This window comes from Eschrichtius robustus, chromosome 12, assembly GCF_028021215.1.
Source record: "Eschrichtius robustus isolate mEscRob2 chromosome 12, mEscRob2.pri, whole genome shotgun sequence".
Lineage (NCBI taxonomy): Eukaryota > Metazoa > Chordata > Mammalia > Artiodactyla > Eschrichtiidae > Eschrichtius > Eschrichtius robustus.
Window position 1 is genome coordinate 106,191,500 of NC_090835.1, and position 16,170 is coordinate 106,207,669.

Sequence of the window (16,170 nt, forward strand, 5' to 3'; positions counted from 1 at the left end):
TCGGCTGAACTGGGTTAACTCAGACTCAGACAGCCTTTCTGGTACAGAAAGGCTCTGTTTTCGTGCCAAGCGGGCAGCCTGGGCAGGACGAGCTTCCTGAGGCTTTGGCGGCTCCCCCTGCCCTCCCACCCCCATGTCTGGCAGCGTCGAGCTGCGTGTACTCACACGTCTTGCTGACTCCACCTCATTCTGTTCTCTTAGGAGGAACTTCAAGCTGCTGCATGAAAATTACATGTTGGTGACGGGAAAATGAAGCAAACCCCCAAAGCCGCTTTCCCGACCAGCTTTCCGTGGTGGAGGGGATCCTACGGGAGGCTGGGAGGCTGCGGAAGCTTTCTTCCTGCCCTGCTGGCAATCGTCACTTACTGATCTATTTACTTGGAGGAGAAAAGAGCTGACAAAAGAGACTGTCTCCCGAATTCTGTGTTGAATAAATCAGCAGAGTGCACCCCTCCGGAGAAGAGGGGCGGCCCTCAGGGCATCAGGGCCATCACCCCCAGGCCCTTGAGGGAAGCTGCTGCTGGGGGGGGCACCTCGAGGGCCCTGATGTGGGTCCCCCCGAGGCACAGAGCTGGAGAAACCCCAGCAGGCCCCGCAGGCGCTGACCCGCAGCCCCTGCTGTCCTGGGGGTCTTCAGGGCAGCTCGGCAGCTCTGCATCTTCCCTTACTTTCTCGGCCGGTTCAGGGGCCTGACTGCTCCCTCCATCACATCCAAAGGACAGTGAGCTGGCCCGACGGGGCCCCAGAGCCGGAACCGCTGCCCTGGGCAGCTACCCCTCAGGCCCCTCCTGCTCCTCGCATTTCCCTCCCCGTCCTGTCCTCTCTCTTAGACGATGTCTGAACTAGTGTCCGGAGCTCCAATTTCCCTTGAGCCGAAAGTTCGGCATCTCAGACTCAACCAAGCCCCACCTGAGCTCAGGGGCTCTCCCATCCCCTCGGGTGCCCCTCCCCCATCAGAGGTACCATCAGGCAGGAGCACAGCTCACGGCCCTGCTACCCTCCCCCAGGCCCCGCGTCTGGTTGGTGCCAAACCTGACATCAGTCCCTTTTCCACGTTCCCTCTCCTGCCCCTTTCCTTCTGTTTCCAAGGGGACTTTCTGACTCAACGGACTCCTACCTGCCCGCCCTGCCCCACCAGAGACTGTCCCCCAATAGCGTAGAGCACAGCTGCTGCCGGGGGTCCCCCAGGATAGGTCTGCTCATGTCACACATGCTCTCAACACACGTGCCTGGGCATGCACACACACACACCACACGCCACTCACCCACACGACATACACCCGACACACCCATACACAACCACCCTCCCCCAGCGCACGTGCACACACACTCACCCACACGACATACACCCGACACACACATACACTTCCACCCTCCCCCAGCGCATGTGTACACACACTCACCCACACGACATACACCCGACACACCCATACACAACCACCCTCCCCCAGCGCACGTGTACACACACTCACCCACACCACATACACCCGACACACCCATACACTTCCACCCTCCCCCAGCGCACGTGTACACACACTCACCCACACGACATACACCCGACACACCCATACACAACCACCCTCCCCCAGCACACGTGTACACACAGCCACACGACATACACCCGACACACCCATACACAACCACCCTCCCCCAGCGCATGTGTACACACATGCGTGCACACACTGCTCTTCATAACATTCAGAATAACACCGCCAAACAATGCCCTGCCTGGCATGCAAAGCTCCCACGTTAGCTCCAACCCACTTACCCAGCCTCTTCTCCCACGAGCCCCCGGTCCAAAGATGACACGTTTAGGCACCATTTGAAATAAGCCCATTACTTGCAGTGGAAGGAAGTTTTCCATGGAATACTTTGCGGTTGTTCATCTGTTCTGTAGACAACAACAAAAGCTGTATATATACACACCCACACAGGTCCACATACACAGACATGCACGAAATAGATGTGTTATAGATACTTTAATGTATTCTATAGGTTTCTATAGAATATATCTGAATGTACAAAGAAGGTGAAATTGCGCAAATGCTGGCTCCGCACCCTTGTCACCTCTGGGACGGTGGCAGGGGTGAGGATGCCGTCGTCGGCACCCCCGTCTCGGCTCTCAGCACGGCGGCTCTAACCCCTGATCTGCGCCTCTGTCCCCGACTGGATGGAGGCCCTTGGGGCAGGGCCGCAGCTTCACCTGCGTGTTGTCAGTGGTCAGTGTGAGGCCGGGCACAGAGCCAGCGCTCAGGAACGCGTGTGGGTGGAGCTTGCGTCTCCTGTAAGGCACTGTCCTCAGGCAGGACCTGGGGAGCGCTCTGTACTGGCGGGGGTGGTGGTGACAGTGATGTGGGCGTGGCCTCCAAAACCTGCATTTGCAAAGGTGTCAGCTTTCACAGTAACTTGCAGGCAAGTTTCAAAATCCTTCAGGCAGAATGCTTTTTTGGGTGCGTGCGCTTTCCTTAAGCCGCTGTGGACTCCCTTGAAGACACGGAGCAACGGGGAGAAGGCCAGGATCCTGATGGGGTTTCAGGCCTTAGGCCTAATTGCCCCCAAACTCCTTCCCCCGCTAAGCCTGTCACAGTGTACGATTCAGCCCCTTGGGCTGCTGGCTCACGACCACACGTTAGAATCACCTGCGGAGATTGATCCTGACACTGGAAGCTTCCACCAAAGAGTCTGGTTAACGGGCTGCGCTGGGCCTGGGCATCCCTGTTTTAAAAGTTGCCCCGATGACTCTGATGGGCGGTCGGGACTGAGAACCTCGCTGGGGTACCAGGAGCCGCAGAGCCTCCCGACCCCTTCCCGGTCCCAGGAGCATCTCTGAACCTGTTCCAGAGGGTCACGTCATGGAGGTGCTGCCAGCACCTGCTGCTACTTTCCTTTTAAAATCATAAATGAACCAAACAGCTATTCAGAGATTTCCCCTTTACTACTGGGCAGCTTTCGGCTCTGAGAACTCAGGAGGGAGGCCCCGTGGCGGGCGTGGAGGAGGGATGGGACTTTGTCACCCAGTTCGCTGAGAACAGCTGGCCGCGCTGCCTCTCCTGACAGCATTTACGTGAATTTTCATCTTAGTTTTACACTGTGTGATTCATGCCCGCAATGGGCCATTGGTGAAATCAACAAAGGATTTGGAATACAGACATTTAAATCAAAGTTTACGAAGAAAATAACAATCATTCCTCACATAAGCTTACAAAATTTTACCAGTTACGTTCAATAAATTGAAATTCTTACAGGATGTCAGTTCAGTATCTCCAAACCATTGTCTAAAAGAGAAAAAACAGTAATCATTGTATCCAATTGCTTTTCCATTTATTGAAATTAAAATTTAACAGAAGAAACACCCTCTCCCTTATCTTATCACTTTGAAACAAAATATGAAAATTCTTTAAAAATTAAGTCCATGGTCCACTTTTGATGCCCTTAATGTGGTTAAATTTCAAGCTGCATTGTAATATTTGTTGTTTGCCCAAACCAAACACAGTATAAAAATCACTTAAAAATTGGTTTGCCAAAAAATTCTGTGTTGGTTTTTGTATAAAATTAAAGTATGTTACATATCACAAGCCACTCGTGAAGGGAGAAAAAGTAAAAATGCATCTTACAAATTATGATCATCATTAATATTACATTAGAAATACTTTATGACATCCTTTGATATACTGATCTGAAATAAGATACTAAAATTAAAATGACTTTTGGCTAACATCATGTAAAAATTTTTTTTAATTTTGAAGGATTTTTTAGTTTTGAAGGAATTTTCAGATTATATATTACATGAAAGGGGTGCATGGGTCAAAAACTTTGGGGAAATGGCATCTCTTCCCCAACTTGATTATTTATCAGAATTACACAAAGAAACTTCTGGGCCCCTGACCACCCCCAGCTCCATGAATCAGAGTCTCCAAGAGATGCTGGGGCACCTCTATTTTTTGGGGGGGCACTTCTATTTTTAATAAGCATCCCAGACGATTCTGGGGATGAGCCTGGTGTAGAAAACGCCCATCTTGTCAGAAAGCAGGTCCCGAGGCAAAAAAAAAAGCCATAAAAGGAAGTGTCAGCTGGCAAAGCACATAGTTGGCAGAAGGAGGTTTGATGTGAGTGTGGTCTTGCCCTGGAAGGTCTTAGAAAACCGGCCTGAAGACACTGAAGGGATGGATAGACCCAGGATTGGGTGACAGTTGAACCTGCACATTACTGCAAACCCACAGACCCAGTGACTTGACTCTGATCCGTCCCTTACCGTGGAACCTAGAGAAACTCATTTGCCTCTGGCTCCTCATCTGTATAATGAGGATTAAAAAAAAAAAAAAAAAATCAACCTCCAAGGATTGTGCTAAGGGTTAAACGAAATCATTTGGGCAAAGCATTTGGCCCCAAAGCCGCTAACCCTAAGTGAGAACGCAAAGAAATGGAAATGACTTGGAAGAGGGATTTTGGCTCTGCCTTTGACCTACCTCAGCGAAATTCTGATTGTAGTTTTTGCGACTGCAACCTGTCTGTTGTCCTATTCTTTTAGGGATGGACGGTTTCTTCATCGATCCCAGCTATCTGGGGTCCCATGCTGTTTCAGTCGGCTGGCACTTCAATCACTGAACTCTGTCTCCAAGGCTGCCAAATGGTTATTCTCTGGGCTGATCAAATGAGAGCGTCTCAGTGAAGGGGGCTAAACAATGCTGTATTAAGAGCGTAGTTCCTGCAAGTTTCTCTGGGCGAAGATGAATGTTCGAGAGAAAGGGGAGTTTATTCTCCAGCCTCCACTGAGCAAGCAGAGACGTTGGGCTGGGGGTAGGGGGCCACTCATGCTGAGATCTTTGATTTATTCTCCCCACAAGGCATGCTTTCATTTAACATCTTTCAGAGATGAAAATGTAATCGTTAGCTCAGCTTACAAATTGGAGGTGCGGTTCTAAAGCCTGGAGAAAAACCCAGCGGAAGCACACAGGCTGGTAATGAGATCAGAGGTGCAACATTCAGACATCGCACAGAGTAAAATGCATATTCAGGAAGCCCGAGGTGGGGTCCCATGCGGACCAAAAATATGTTATGCAAATACAGTGTGTCTGTATTAGTCAGGGAAGTGATGCAAAATAGAAAGAAAGCAATCTCGAAGTCTTTGTGTTCCTTAAAGAAAAGGTGTGGCTGCTTCAGAACTGTCCCCCTGAGGGGATGCCTGGCTGTGCAGAACATGGACGGCTGGCTCTGGGGAGGCACCTGGGAAAGACCCCCGCTTGGCACTGAAGATGCAAACATACGGCACACTAGGGTGAAAAGGGGGGAAAGAAGGAGATGGTTATTTTCATCTTTATCCTCGTCGTTCGCACAGTTACTCTCAATCTATTGTGAGAGCTGACTGTTTTCCTATCTCTTCCTTTCTTTCAGACACAATGCTCTTGACTGCTGAAAATTAGTGGTGCATTTCAGCAAAACTCTTACAGCAAAAGTTTACCATGTGGTGATCATTCTTTTTATCGGAAGATTGAAATTGGACGATTGGGACATTCCTGTTCGTAAAGTGACATATCCATAGCTTCTCTCCTTGATGAGTGTTTCCCCTAGTCAACAAGCTAACTAAATCCAGGACAAGACATGTGTATGTGAATTTTATAAAGAGAACAGGAGGTATTTGCTATGACAAGTTGAATGTGCTGCTCTAAATTTACTACACAGGTCCCACACGGGGGCCCCTAGAGATATCAATCTGTAAGTGAGCTCATTACCACAGAGAAAGGTCCCTTAAAATGGGGGAGAAAAATTGGTGCAGAAATGAATGGTCTGATGTCTGGGTGTGCAGCAAATACCCCAAGCCTTATCTCCAGGGTGCATTCTAGAAAAGGAATAGACAGCACGGCCATCTACTAAAAATGAAACAGGGCTCTAAAGAGCTCACGCCGATTACAGTCAGGGATGCGGCAGCTACTGCTTCCAGTCTGCCACAAATTTCTTCCACTTTGAAATTAAACCCTGGTGGCATTAAAAATTGATAGATGAACTCATCAGAGGTACCTGACCAGCTTCTGGAATATCATCTTCCCTCTCTCCCAGTCCTCAAGAGCCAGGAATTCCTGATCTCTTGGGCTAAATTGGGCTAAATCTAAATTAAAAAAACATAAAGGAAGACTCACAGACATAGAGAACAGACTTGTGGTTGCCAAGGGGGTGGGGCTGGGGGAGGGAAGGGCTGGGAGTTTGTGATTAGCAGATGCAAACTAGTATATATAAGATGGATAAACAACAAGGTCCTACTGTATAGCATGGGGAACTATATTCACTATCCTGTGATAAACCATAATGGAAAAGAATATGAAAAAGAATATACATATATATGTATAACTGAGTCACTTTGCTGTACAGCAGAAATTAACACATTGTAAATCGACTACATTTCAAGAAAATTTTAAAATAAATAAAAATAAAAAACATAAAGGAAAACCCAGACCACCTGGTTACTTCTCAAGATCCAGAGGGATTGTTTACCTTTTCTGAAGAAGCACCAAAAGTTCAGACAAATTCCTGCTAATTTTGGTGCTGTTCTCACTAGATTTATGACCTGGCAATAAAAAATCTGTTGAATCAGTGAAGGAGTGAGTGGTGAAGATAGATGGACATGTGACAAAGAGGGACTTTTACAAGGAAAGAGAGATTGTGTTGATGAATATTTTAAAAAATTAAATTAGAGGGGTGAAAAAAATGACACGTAAAAAAAATAACTGCTTAATTGGGTAAAGAGTCATAAGTTTTGAACCTGGATTTGTAATCAGTGAACTGAAAAGAACAAAACAAAAAACCAACCAAACAAAAAAAGCCTTCTCTTGAGATCACCAATAAAGTCACAGAAACTTTTAGGAGTTTCATTTCCTTAGGAAGTGTGCTCATTCATACCACGTTGTCAAAGAAACATTTTTTAAAGTGTTTTCTGGCCATTTTGTTGTTTCACTAAAGAAGCAGGGGACCACCAAGTACTGGATCCAGAGGAGACAGAAAAGTTCCCTCCTGCCCACTCCCCACAACTGAAAGAATTCTGGACCAGTTCTTTGACTTAAGAGTTCCTGGAAGTGCCTTTTGTTTGAAAACACTGACTGTTGCTCCCAGCTGGGAGCCAATTCAGAGGAAAAGTTCAGCTATTAAGGAACAAACCTTGCAGGCAGAAGGAGGTGGACGGTGCAAAGCTTCCTGTAGATGGATCATCTAATGCGTGATCATTTCGAATATGTGTAAATATTTTTACCCACCTTATTAAAATGCTTTTAATTCTAGATTTGTATGTAACAGTTAAATGGTGCAAAAAAATGGTCTAAATAACACACTTTAGGCCTATTTGTTTTCCTGTGAGCCTATGACTTAAACAGGGTATTCCCAGAGTCCATGTCATTTTCCCCGGATGGTCATCCTTCCTCATTACTTATGCCTCTTGGGGTGAAATGAACAGCCAGAGCAATGGGAAAATGAGGTGATTTAGGTATGCTCGGTTTCTGCCCCAAATCCTCAGCTGTCAATTTCATTCTTTTATTCGTTGTTTTGGAAGCCACTTCGAACACTTTTTGGAATGAAGTGGTTATAATAAGTAATTGAACCCTTGGTATGTGTTTGTATTCCAGGCAGAATTGCATTTTTCTAACATGGGACTTTAAATTGTTGGGATAAATTGGAAAAGAGTCTCCTCAATTCCATTTGCTCTCAATTTGAAAGATACTGACTACACGCCAAAACCCGTTTCCCTGAAAGCGACCAAAAGCAGCAAAATTAATCACCAAGAGCTATTGTCATTGAAGACTAGACAGTGCCTAACTCCAGGAGGTCACGGTTATGGGGGTGAAGTGTGTGGGGATCACGCAGACCTTGGCCGTTTGCCTGGAACAGGTCCACACCGCCACCCAGGTAGACCAGTTCTCCCAGGGAGACGGCCTTTAATAACACCATTCTGCAAGGCACAGTGCGGGCTCCACCACGGAAGCTGCTTTGGGTGGAGTCTGTCCTTCAAACGTGTACACTTAGCAAACCCAGAAAGCAGCCTCACTTACTGTCAGATCGGGATCTGCTGACATTGAACTTGGAGGGTTATGAGTATAATCAGACTCAAAGGAGGTGCCGGTGGGCTGAACTTTAAATAGATTATTAACAAAGAGCAAAGCTTGACAGAGCAGTCTGCAATTGCTTGCCTTCTAAACTGCAGCTCAGCCCAGAGTTTTATATATATATATATATATATATATATATATATATATATATATATATATATATATATATATATATATATATATATATATATATATATCTGGGGAGGTGATGGTGGAGAGAAAGTCCCTCAAGCATGAACTTTCCACACACATACTCTCTTCTCACTCAGAGGGTCAAAATAAGCAACTTAAACAATTTTAAGTACGGAGGAAGCAAACGTTCCGCATATCCTGAGCTCATCTTCAATCACTGGCCCGAATCGGATGTTTTCGGAAAGCAGTGCTTCCTCCATCTCTTTAAAAATTTATTTACTTATTTTTTCAATCTTATGACTTCTGCTCTGGGCCAGCTGAGGCCAGGTCATTTGGAATGTTTGAGTTCAGGAGCACTTGGGAAAAGAAACTTCCATTATTTTCCTGTCTGGGTGAGTGTCAGAACAATTCATCGTAACAACTAATGCAAATGTACTTACTTCTATAAAAGTCAACTCCTTGAACCGCGAGGTGGGCATTTGTGCCGTTGCCCTGAGCCTTTTCTCTGGTTTCAGATCACTGAATGCTTTGTGCCTGTTTAAGCCCCATTGGTGAGGTACTCACGGTCCTGAGATAACGGGTAGCAGAAAGTTGGCAATTAGCTGAAATACTTGGGATGTGCAGACAACCGAGTGAAGTCACTGGGGCTGCCACGTGGAAGTCAACATCCAGGCTGATCAGAGAGTCAGAGAGAAGACTGAAATCAGAGGCTCTATGAACACAGCCTTGCCTGCACTGAGCCCATGTGGGAATGAAAATACAAATGCCCACAAAAGCCAAAGAGGAAATCAGGATGTGGGAATCTGCCTCAGAAAGGAGGGTCACCTGTGACTCCTGTGTATGATAACTTCAAACATGATCTTGATGGACATTTCCTCCCATTTCCTTAGACTCACCCTCAGGAAGAACTAGAATTGTCGTGTCGAGATGGCAAAGGGAAATAAACAAGGGTCTCCCGCCCCAGAAGGATGTTCTTGAGATTCCAAAAGGAAGGACACAGTGGGGCAGGAGAAAGAGTTTATGCCTTGGAAAGAGGGGAAAGGAAGAGGCTGTCACCTGGGGGGTGTGGCCGGGAGCGTGGCAGTAGGGATGCTCTGGAAGGTGGGTGCGAAGTGGGAATCCGGAGGACAAATGGCAGCCGGCACGCGCTGCCCGTGGAAGCCACACCACGTGGGATTGCAGGTGGTGAGGAGCTGCTCGTTCTGTCCTCACCGGCTCAGGAGCCTCATGGACCCCTGCCTGCCCTCTGCTGTGGACAGGATGCCCACCTCTCCAAACACCTGCTGAGCCCCAGGACTGCCCCATATTTCCTTTCTTAAATGGCCCAAATCATATAATTTCCCCCCAAAGTAGGTCCTTGCTACTCAGCAATGCCGTTGGGGACAAATCAAGCCCCTCTATGTGGGTGACACTGAGTGGCCAAATACATCCCCCCTTTACAAATTTCTGCTCCTTTTAATCAAATTTATAGACACTTACTTAGTCCACATCTTTTCAGAAACATCTACTGCATAAAGTGAGGGGCAGTGGGATTCAGCCTTGGTCTTCTTACCTAGGAATTCTCGTTCACCTCGTGCTAAGTGGCCGATGGTGTGAGTGGATATGTAAGCTGCACAAAATTGACGGGAGGCTGGGGCATATAGACGTGAGCGGATGTCAAAGGACGTGAACATCGACCCAAACCTCTCCCCTTGATTTCTTGAACAAGCCGGAAGTACCTCCGTCTCCTTTTCATTCACTCATAGAATGAAATGTGCCCAGGGTACCAGTCTAGACTCTGGGTTGTGTGATGCAACCGATGCAGATACATCCAGGACAACATCTCTACCCCCAGGAGCATGAATAACTTTACAACCAACATTCACTACAGTTAAGTGATCACTATTTACTGTAACGTAATGTTTTACACTATTTAAATGTAAAAAGCATTTTACACTGAAAAGTGTAAAACTCCAGCAGCCCTTCCCAACAGGATTATTTCGTGCTGTGACTAAGACAGATAGTCTTAAACAGTCTTGGGTTTTCATTGAGTTTTTTCAGTATCATGTTAAAAAATGGTGACTTAAGTTTATGTAAACACCTCAGCTGCAGCGGGGAAGTCTGTTCCTCAGGCCTTAAGCAACAAATTCCATCCTCAGAAAAGGGGTATCGTGGAACGGTATTCCAGGTGGCAAGAGCCCACAGAGGTGAGGTCAGCGGATATGAGATTAGGATTCCTTGCAAGTAACAGGAATGAGAAGGAATACATGGATGAAAAGACAGATTCAGAGAGAATTCACGCCCCAGTGAGGCGCAGCGGTCATCTGCAGCCCAACCTTACTTTACAGTCTGGAAACTGAGACGCTGAACACAGTGACTGATCAGTACAGCCAGCTCAGCGTCTGTGGTGATAAAGCAGAAGTGACCAAGAGAGAATCTGCTTAGATGAACTTTTAAATTTCCTTTGAATTACTGCAGCAATGCTCGCTTGTTGCATTAAATTTGGAAAATGTGAAAAGTGCGCAAAGGAAAATAGAAAGTCTGTAATCCCATTCCTAAGAGATGATCACCATGAACCCCTTTTAGATGGTTTGATGCCTGGGATTTGGGTCCCCAGGAAAATATGGATTTGATGATAAGACTCTGAAACCCTCCCACATGTCTCATTGCTGGGAATCGGGGGATGGCGTCGTTTTGGTGGGAGGAACAGGGTGGCTCAGTCATTCGTTTCCCTCACTCACTTTATTCATTCAACAGATATTTAGTGAACATTTACCACGTGCCAGGTGCTGTGTCAGGCATTGTCCCTGTCCTCATGGAGATGACATTCCAGCCACGAAAACATAATTAACACTTAGTTACAATCATGAACCGATGAGGACACCATGAGATGGGACAACGAGTTGCCTGACACCAGACTTGCTTTGTCTGGTTGAGGCTAGAATCAGCCTTGCTACTCAGAGCGGCCTGCAGAAAATGAGCTCTGGAGCCTCCTGGGAACTTGTCAGAAATGCAGACTCTCAGGCCCCAGCCACTGAATCAGGATCTGCTTTTTCACAAGCTCCCAGGGGATTCACAGGCCTATTAGGGCTTGAGAATCACTGGTCTAAAGGATGTGGGACTCCGCAGTCCAGGGGGGCGTTGCGGCAGGTAAGGCCCGCCAGGCCTGCGAGCCTGACACCCACCGTCCGCACGGGAGATGTTTTGGAGCCAGCAGAGGAAGCCAGTGCGGCTGGACCACAGCCGGAGGAGGCTGTGGGATCAGCCGGCAGGCCTGGGTCTGGGGCCAGCCCTGGGTCTGGGAGCACTTCAGCCCCTTTTGGAGGCCCCGTTTCCTCATCTGCAGGGGCCGTTCTCCTCCCCATCCCTGAGGGCTGTCATGAGAGTCAGACCGGTCACTGTGCTGAAAACATTCACAGCGCTGAGGCCTCACCACTGTTCCTCATTTGAAGAGGGACGAAGAAGAGCTATGTTTGCAGGGCCTTCACTGACCTGCCTCCCTGTGGGCAGAACTCAAAGTGAATTATTACTCAGCCATTAAAAGGAACGAACTAATGCCTTTTGTAGTGACGTGGACGGACCTAGAGATTGTCCTACTGAGTGAAGTAAGTCAGACAGAGAAAGACAAATGTATGATATCGCTTATATGTGGAATCTTAAAAAATGGTACAAATGAACTTATTTGCAAAAGAGAAATAGAGTCACAGATGTAGAAGACAAACTTATGGTTACGGTGCGGGGGGAGATAAATTGGGAGATTGGGATTGACATATACACACTGCTATATATAAAACAGATAACTAATAAGGACCTATTGTAGAGCACAGGGAACTCTACCCAACACTATGTAATGACCTATGTGGGAAAAGAATCTAAAATAGAGTGGATATATGTATATGTATAACTGAGTCACTTTGCTGTACGGCAGAAAGTAACACAACGTTGTAAATCAACTATATTCCAATAAAAATTTTTTAAAAATCACGGTGCCCCTGTAACTAGTTTACCCAACTCATCACAAGCACAGGCAGTGATGGAAAAGACGTTTTAGCTCCAACTTTGCATATGGCGGAGGTACCATGGGGGTGGGGTTGTTACGAATTGTGGAACCGGTGGGGTTAGGGCCTCGCTGCGGCCAGGAACGCCTCCCCACCCCCGTCTAACCTCCTGGCTTGAGCCCCCAGCTTCCTACCATGTTTTCCGATGCAGAACGAGGGGGACACGGAGGGTGACCTGGAGTGACCACCAACCTTTGCTCTTTCTTTTCTTAACTGTGAGGGTTAGGGAGCAAGGACAAAGCTTACAAAATAATCTAAGCCCAAACAAAACATCCACAGAAGAAAAGTAAACAGAAAAATGATCATCCCTTCAAAAGTAAAGGCCTTGAATTTCATGAAGTCTTTCTTTTATTCCCATTTGTTACTCTTAAGAATCAGATTAAAGTATCTGGTTTCCCAAGCGCTTGCCTACAACCAGGGCTCCTCCTCGGACACACCTTTGTAATTCTACCCACCTTGGCAGACAGGCAGGTGACCCAGAGAGCTCTGTTCCCCGGTTTCACATTGTATTACGTAGCCTCAGGCACCGAGCTACTCAGTCAGCCCGACTTACAACCTGAAACCACCCGTCTCTTCTGTGTCTGTTCCTGACGTTTATGCAACACAGGTTCTCAGAGGTGTAACGGCACACTGCCTGCCCTCTATCATTTTATTTGTCCTCACAGCAGACATGGGCTTCTTATATTTTTGTGTTCAATTTCTGATACATGGAGAGGCAAATCCAGGCAAAGAGAGTTCAGGCGCGCCGTGTGAGATGATACGTTGGACTTGGTGGCTGGGCTGGACCAGAAGTCAGAAGTTCTAGTACTTATGTCAGAGATTCTTTCATTATCATCATCATCTAATATTTAAGCAACAGAAAAAGCCTGAGAAGAAAACCTCACTAGGACCTAATCCCACTTCCCAGAGTCAAGCACTGGGCACATTCTGGCTCTTTACTTCCAAACTCTCACAGCGCCGAGTTACCCCTTTAAAACGTTACACAAGTAATACGTGCATCCGTTTAATTCAGAAATGTGTACAAGGACACTACAGATAAAGCAAAAGTCCCTGTTGACATCTTCCCATCTTGACTTTGTTCACTACCCCATAGTCACCTTGATGGATTTGGCAGGTATCATTCCATTTACTATTGTTTTGTCATATATATCCATATAACTGTGCTGTACCCATAGTCATTTTCATTGACAGTTTTTTTCCACTGACATTTTGTTTTTGAGATCTATCCATACTTTTAGGACTGATTCATCTTCTGTGGCTGTATAGTATTCTATCACATGTATGTGTCACTAGTTTATTCATTCCACTTTTTTAAAGTATTTTTTTAATTGAAGTATAGTTGATTTACAATGTTAATTTCTGCAGTACAGTACAGCAAAGTGACTCAGTTATACACACATATATACATTCTTTTTTATATTCTTTTCCATTATGGTTTATCCCAGGATATTGAATACAGTTCCCCGTGCTACACACTAGGACCTTGTTGTTCATCCAGTCTATATTCCATTCTACTTTTGATGACCACTGAAGTCCTTTCCACTTTCTCACCGTGGCAAACACTGCGCATTTCTCTCAGTGCCCGTGTGGAAATGTTTCTCTGGACTTACTCCTAGAAGAGGAATTGTTGGGTCACAAGGGCTGTGCACTTTCAGTTTCAACAACAACGGCCAAACTGCCTTCCAAAGAGCCTTTTCCAACCCGGACGCCCCGAATCAGTGCGTGAGGATACGTGTCTCTCCATAAGCTGGCAAAAATTCCTGTTCTTGTCAGACTTGCCCAAGTATAATTTTCCAAAGTTGCGTATGACTCTCAAATCTTTCTACAAATATGGCATGCACATGGGCCAAAAGTTTACTCACCTCATTAACTAATGAGGACATTTGTAAGATGAAAAAGCTGATTCAAAGACCATTTGGGGAAATGGGTTTACAGAGTCCTTAACCTATATTAAAATAAGATTGCTAGGCTAGATATAAACATGGTTCATGTCCTACAGGGAAATCATTATAACCTTTGAAGTTACCTTTTCTTTGGGACAAAAATTATTTGCATCTCTACCAGGCACAAATCTACAAGTCGGTACATAACCTTATAGAGACTCAGCTTTTCATTAATAGTAAATAGCAACATCAAACAACAGTACATTCTCCTAGAAAAGTAAGTAATCCTTGGGCTTTTAAACAACGCTTCAGTACGAGGTTGAAAGGAGCACTATACTTTTGGTCTTATTTCCAGATTTTGGATAATTTCTCTTAATAGATTTTTAGAAATCTGTATCAATGCAATGGATTACAAAGTATCAGTTGTGTTTTACTCGGAATTTCTGTAATGATTAGTGACTTTTGGGCAGTTGTTATTTTTACTCTCTAGTTCCAGGTCTCTTTAACAAACAAATATTGCGGACAGGAAAAAGCTTCCTTCTCTTTAGTGACCAGAGTGCCTGGCACAACTTTAGAGCAGCCTCACAAAGTCAGGTCTCCTAGGCAACAGGGAAAAGAAGACCTGATTGCTTCTAGGACAGATTTATTGGATGCATAAAAACACCTTCACTCTGGTCGCAGAGGTTCTGCTCAGCCCACTGGCAGTGGGAGAGGGGGTGTGTGCCCAGGGAGGATGCGAGTGGGGGGAGACCTCAATGGGGCTTTGTGGGGGACGGCAGAACTCAGCTCTGCCCGCTCCCTCAGCCTCTACCCTCAGGTCCCTCCTGCGGACTAGGTGGTGAGTCCATCAGTTACCAGCATTTACTGACTGTCGCCACGTTGGGGGGTCTCCAGGTTGTGGAAAACACCTTCTCTTCCCAGTTCACAAGGCAAATGGGAGGTAAAGATAAACTTGGATGAACTTTGAAGGTCTGATATGGGCAAGTCACTGGAGCAGTCTGAGTAAAACCTGGAGGCGGTGATGTGCGTGTGCGTGTGCGTGTGTGTGTGTGTGTAGCAGTGAGACACACCTCTCGGTCTGGATCGAGTCACGTGACCGACAACCTGCCCTCAGTCTGGACCGAGTCACGTGACCGACAACCCCCGGGTCTGGATCGAGTCACGTGACCGACAACCTGCCCTCGGTCCCCATCGTTTCTGCGCCCTAACTGGGCTTTCGATACTTTCCAGGAGCGCAGAGCGCTGACGGGCCTCGCCCTGGCTCTGCCTCCCCAGCCTGGGGCGATGCGAGGTCACCCGAGACCCTCTAGAACCAACTTCCAATACTTGAACTAACCGGATTCTTTAATTATCGCTCGAAATTACCTCCCAATTAGGAGCAGCCTAAGGAGCAGGCGGCCGTGAATCCCGGTTCTCCACGGGCAGCTTCCCCGGGTCCACTTCGAAATCTCTCCGGCTCACCAAGCGCCCCAGCTCACGCGGGGACGCTCTTTCCGAGGGGACCCTTTCCCACCGCCGGCCCGTCCCACTTCTTAGCAGGGGGTCCACTCTCCTTTTGGGGGGACCCTGTGGCTGGCTGGCCCGGGCCTGCCGCGTCGTCTGTCCCGCCTCGTCCCCATCTGTCCCCAGCCGCGTCCGCGCCGTGGCCGGGCGGTGGCGCGACTGGAATGCGCGGGGGACGCGGGGCGGGCGGCTTCGGCCTCCGGCCCGGCCCAGGGTGGATGGGCGGGCGGCGCGCAGACGAGAACCTGGCCGACAGCACCGGCGCCGGGTCCCCGGAGCGGGTGTGCCCCGCCCTCGCCCCCCTCCCGGCACACGTGCAGCTTCCACCCCTGCGGGTCGGGTGGGGCGCGCAGCCCCCCGACCCGACAGTTTCCGAGGATCGAGAAACGGAAAGAGAGAAGTCTCCCCGGGAGCCCGCCCTCCCTGCCCAGTATCGTCCGGTCCCGGCCGGCGTCTCGGGGCCCGGAGGGGAGGGAGGGGGCGGGCGGGGCGGGGCCGGCGCCCGGGTTTCCGCCCCTCCAGGCGGCC

General features: G+C 47.7%; 1 long non-coding RNA gene across 3 annotated transcripts; it reads right to left on the reverse strand.

Moving 5' to 3' along the window:
• Positions 1-1,979: 1,979 nt before the first annotated feature.
• LOC137774223 (uncharacterized) lies at positions 1,980-16,076 on the reverse strand. 3 transcript variants are annotated; one of them, XR_011075793.1, is made up of 4 exons: positions 15,505-16,076; positions 8,660-8,892; positions 4,467-5,270; positions 1,980-3,275 (listed from the first exon to the last, which is right to left on the reverse strand). It is a non-coding gene; the product is annotated as an uncharacterized lncRNA (long non-coding RNA). The 3 variants fall into 3 exon arrangements; XR_011075795.1 differs by lacking the exon at positions 8,660-8,892; XR_011075794.1 differs by lacking the exon at positions 8,660-8,892 and having other exon boundaries at positions 4,467-4,643; positions 15,505-16,075.
• Positions 16,077-16,170: the final 94 nt, after the last annotated feature.